The sequence below is a fragment of the Cyprinus carpio genome, chromosome A13, assembly GCF_018340385.1.
Source record: "Cyprinus carpio isolate SPL01 chromosome A13, ASM1834038v1, whole genome shotgun sequence".
Lineage (NCBI taxonomy): Eukaryota > Metazoa > Chordata > Actinopteri > Cypriniformes > Cyprinidae > Cyprinus > Cyprinus carpio.
This window is the reverse complement of record NC_056584.1, coordinates 15,624,408-15,630,141: the sequence shown is the minus strand read 5'-3', so window position 1 is coordinate 15,630,141 and position 5,734 is coordinate 15,624,408.

The window sequence follows — 5,734 nt, the reverse complement described above, 5'->3', positions numbered from 1 at the left end:
GCTTTTGGGGCCCTTAACATGCTCAAAAACTCTTGAAAATTGGCACACACCTTGGAATCTGCGGCCATTAGGGCCGGGCAGAGACTGATACATGGGCGTGGCACAGGGACTCTACAGCGCCCCCTGGAATATTGAGGGCCATATATCATGCATACTTGCACGTATACATATGAAACTCGGTACACATGTAGATCTCATCAAACCAAACAACTTTCGCACTACATGTCATAAGCTCCGCCCAACAGGAAGTTGGCTATTTAGGGTTTTGTGAAAAACACATGCTCTGGAATTTGATATACTCCTCTGAGGAACTCCACCCGTTTGCCACAAAACTCGGTGAACATAATCTCAAGACATTGGGGATGCTAAATTGCGAAGATATTTTTGATATCTCGAACGGTTTGTCCGTGGCGATGCGTTGAAATTATGGCGAGAAATGAGAAACAGGAAATGTCTAATAACATCAACATACACTACCTGATTTAGATCAAACTTCATCGGTTTGTTCGATGTATGATGCCGATCGCATATATGTGACTATTAGGAGTCAAAGTTACAGCGCCACCAACTGGCAGCAGGAAGTGTGTCATTTTCAAAATGCTTTGAATTCAGCATCTTATTTTTACTCGATTTGCTTCAAACTTCATCAGAATAATGTCAAAACACAGCCGATGTAAATCTCTTGTGGGGATATTGATATCTAATATAGTGTTGCCATGGCAACGTGTCAAACTTGAATATTCTGTTCTGGTGATTTTGAGGCAGATAACATGCTAAGAATTACATAAAACTCAGAACACATATCAGTATTAATGATAGCTAGACAATGGCAAAAGCTCATGAAAGGGCGTGGAGGAGCCACTCTATAGCGCCACCTTTTGTCAAAAGTGAGGGGGTTAGTTTTAGCTACAGACACCAAACTCAGTACATAAAATTGTTCTTATCAAGACGGACAACTTTCTAATTCACAGTCATCAGCTACGATGAACAGGAAGTCAGTTATATTGATTTGAATATGGATTTTTGGAAAAATATAGCTGTGAATTAATGCATACTGCTCAGAGGAGAATTACAGTATACACACCAAACTTTGTCTACATGATGCCAAAACATTGAGGAACTTAAATTGCGAATGGATTTTGGATAGCTTGAACGGTTTTGCCGTAGTGATTTATTGAAATAACAGTAAAAAAGTAAACATAAATTGTCTTATATTTATTTATATTTATATTTGTCTTATAAGTGCAGCTTCCAAACACTTCAAAATTTTTATATATAGAGGATAAGTCATTCTGAGCAAATATGCATAGTTTCACGACTTTTCAATGCTCTATGGATAACAGAAAATTAAAAAACTGTCAGTCATCTGATCTCACTCTGAGGCCAGTCTCTCTGTGTGAGAAAAAGGAGGGGGCTGAGTCACTCTGATGACTCTGCCATTGCCCTGTGAAGAATGTGTGTGCGCTGAGTGTATGTGTTAATCGTTTTTGATGTTACAAAGGTTATTTAGTCAGAAGCAATGAGCACTTGTATTTTTCTTTGACAGCATTAGATTTATTATTATGCTTTCACTTTAAGAACCAATCACGGGTTTAATATACACATGCCTTTTATTTCTGAACTGTTAACGTTAAGACATATGCCTAACCGACTGTGTTTACTAGGATATTCCCCAAAACGCGCATTTAGATGTAATTATATATTTATTGATCCATGCACAAAAAAAGCGGAAGATAGCTCAGTTTAGTATTCGCGCGTGCGGCTGTCTGTGTGCATGCACGCGCTTCAGATGTGTGCGGTGAAACACACAGCGCTCGACTGTTCCGCGAACAATCCCGAGCGTCTTATATGCTCACCTTGTGCCTTATACCGAGTCCTAATCGGTGAGTTTGAACGACAATGCAGCCGTTGACGGACATTATGTGAAAATGTAGACAGTGCCAAATAAGCTGCCTATTTATATAACAGATATCTATATTGTACGTGTGGTATCGATGAATCGATCCATATCGATGAATCAATACATCCCTAATATATCAAACGTAAATAACTGCATAGACATCACTGTTTAAAACTAAATATAGATTAATCGTTTTTGATGTTACAAAGGTTATTTAGGTGGGGTTTTTTAGGTGCTATCGATGCATCGATCCATATCGATGAATCAATACACCCCTAATATAGGCTATGTGTGTGTGTGTGTGTGTGTGTTTCAAAAAAAAAAAATTAATAAAAAAATATATATATATATATATATATATATATATATATATATATATATATATATACACATTTCAATACTGTCATAGGTCAGTATTTAAATGAGTTTGAAATTATTATTATTATTATTATTATTATTATTATTATAAACCTATGCAATTATATATATTATTATTATTAATATATATATATATATATATATATATATATATATATATTGCATAGGTTTATAATAATAATAATAATAATAATAATAATTTCAAACTCATTTAAATACTGACCTATGACATCCTGTGACATGAAATTTATCTGAATTTACACAACTCATGATGTAACAGTAAAACAGATAAGCTCACAGATGAAGACCAAGCTGTAATGCCGGCAAAAATATTTTACAAATGCTTATAGATCAATAAAATCATAAAAAATTCTTTGCACGGCGTGCATCATTATTAGGCACTTGATATTCAGATGATATTTTCCAAGCACATATATATATGCCCTTTTGGAAAAATGGCTCTTAACCAAAAATAAAAATTTTGCTTTTTGGTCAAAAAAGGTTCCTGACCTCTGTTCCAGAATCTGGCAGTAAGTTTGGGGAGCGCATTTTTATTCCATCTTCTATTCTGAAAAGTCTTAATTCTTAATTCTTTTGCAGTTAACTTGTGTCTTTTCTCCACCTTTTTTTTTTTTTTTCAAACTCCACTGTCCCAGTCAGCATTTTTTTGTCCAATGATCATGTCGAAATTTTGCAATTTCTATATTTTGCGATACTTTTGAATAATTCTCATGGGGATTTAAATAATTTTTGACTTTTCAGTCCGAGTTAAAACTCTTTTTTGGCTCATTTCATCTGTAAAAAAAGCCTAATAATTCTGCACACCTGAATATAAGGAGTGTTTTCTCTTCCAGCCTTCATGGACAATTATATATCGCTCATAAATGATTAAATACAAAATTAATGGTAGTTATTAAGACTGATGTCATTGGGAATTGGTAAAATGTGCTTGGAAAAAAAAATCAGAATATCAACATGCCTAATAATTGTGCACACAGTGTAAATCAATAAAGGTTTTAGTAACACTTTATAATAAGGTCTAATTTGTAAACATTAGTAAATGAACATGAAAAATATATTTTCACAGAATTTATTAATGTTTGTTGATTTTAGTTCACAGTGCATAACTAATGTTAACAGATATTTTTTTTTAAAGTTTTGACTATTAACTGACATTGACATGCAATATAATTATTGTTCATGTTAGTTAATCTTAATAACTGAAACCTTATAAAAAAGAGGTGTTACTAAAGTATTATGTATTGTTCTCGGTGTGTGTCTTTCATAGTCTTGATGGTTTGGATTAACCCTTTAATTGCCGAATCCTTAAAACCAGACTGCCATAGAGTTACTGTAAATGCATGTGCCCGCTGGGCACAGTTTTCCTGATGCCACCGGGGCGGCGTTTGCACTGATGCCCGAGCCAATGGGCGCAGGGCCCTATCTATACCCAAAATAATAATAGGCCAAGCACCGAAGGTGCGTAGGCACCTATTGAAATCGTTGGCGTTATTAGGGGCCAAGCACTGAAGGTGCGTAGGCAACTATTGAAACCATTGGCGTTATTAGGGGCCAAGCACCGAAGGTGCGTAGGCACCTATTGAAACCGCTGGCGTTATTATTATTAGGGGCCAAGCACCAAAGGTGCTTAGGCACCTATTGTATCCGTTGGCGTTATTATTCTTCTTCTTCTTCTTCTTCTTCTTCTTCTTCTTCCGCCGCAAGTCTATGGCAGCCCATAGAACCGATTGCGGGAAAGTTGTATAGTTTGGCACACTGATAGAGGACAGTCCCAGCATTAACTATAGCAAATTTGAAGTCTCTAACTCCAACTCTCTAGCACCACCACTTGTCCAAAATTTCAATATTTTTATGCTAATAACTATTGAACCGTAAGCCACAAAATGAAAATTCTTTTTTCCTCTGAATCCTTGGCTGAGGCCAAGTCGAATGAACCCTGAAATTCAAAAATCGCAAGGTTTAGTTTTTTTGCTATTTTCAATTGTTTGTGAAAAACCTACTTTTACGAACTCGTCCTAGACGGTTAGTCCGATTTTCACGAAAATTGTCTCAGATCATCTTCAGATGATGCCGGCAAAAAGTTATGGAATTCTAGTTGATTTGTCCAACCGTTCTCGAATACCACGCGAACAAATTCTACGAAAAGCACGCAAAAATGCTTGTGAGGCTATAACTCCGCAACAGTTTGGCATATTGAGACCAAACTTGGTGTGTGTTATAGGCGTCGGCCATTTTGAAATTTGTCATAAAGTTCGACGCAGCGCCACCTAGTGGTCAGGAGATATGAAAAATGCATATTTTTGCTTATAACTTCTGAATGGTTTTGCCAAAAATCACAAAAATGGTCTCTTTGTATTCGGTGGGTCATGTCGAGTCGAATGATATCCAATTTTCCCGTGTCGGCCATTTTAGGTGTCGGCCATTTTGAATTATGTCTCAAAATGCTATATTTTTTGAACGCATTATCGTATCGTTACGAAAATAATTACAAAAATGTTTAGCTCCATGCCCTGATGCTACTCAAAAAGTTTGGTGGCAGCGCCACCTTGTGGTCAAAAGTTATAATGAAATATCATTAAAATGCTAATAACTTTTGAAAAAACTTAACTATTAAAATGAAAATGGTCTCCCTATATTCTTTGGGTCCTGCTGAGAACATCAATACCAATTATGCCAAAATTGGCAATACTCTCCTGTCCGCCATTTTGATTCATGTTGAAAACCTACTTTTTCGAACTCCTCCTAGACCGTTAGTCTGATTTTCACCAAATTTGACTCGGATCATCTTCAGAGTGTGCTGACAAAAAGTTATGGATTTCGTCTTGATATACAAAACGTTTTTTGTTTAGCGCATCAACAATTTTCTTCGTAAGATGCCAAAATACATCTGAGGCTGTATCTCTGCAAAGCTTTGACATATTTGCACCAAACTTTGTATGTGCCATTGTCACCTCACACTGACCATGCCACATAAATTTGGTAACAGCGCCACCTATTGGTCAAGAGTAATAAACCATTCATTAACCAGTAATAATTACATTTATAAAAATGCTAATAACTTTTTATTGCATTAGCCTATTGCAATGAAACTGGTATCAAAATAGTCCTTGGCTTATGCCGACAACATAGATACCAAATATGCCAGAGTACGCTGAACTTCCTGTCCGCCATTTTGATTTATGTTGAAAACCTACTTTTTCGAACTCCTCATCAACCGTTTGTCCGATTTTCACCAAAATTGAATCACATTATCTTCAGACATTGCTGACAAAATGTTATGGATTTTGTATTGATAGACAAAACGGTTTTCGCATACCACAGCGACAAATTTCAGGCATGATGCCAAAATGACACTTCAGCCTGTATCTCTTCAAAGCTTTGACATAATAACAACAAACTATGTGTGTGCCATTGTCACCTCAAACCTCACACACC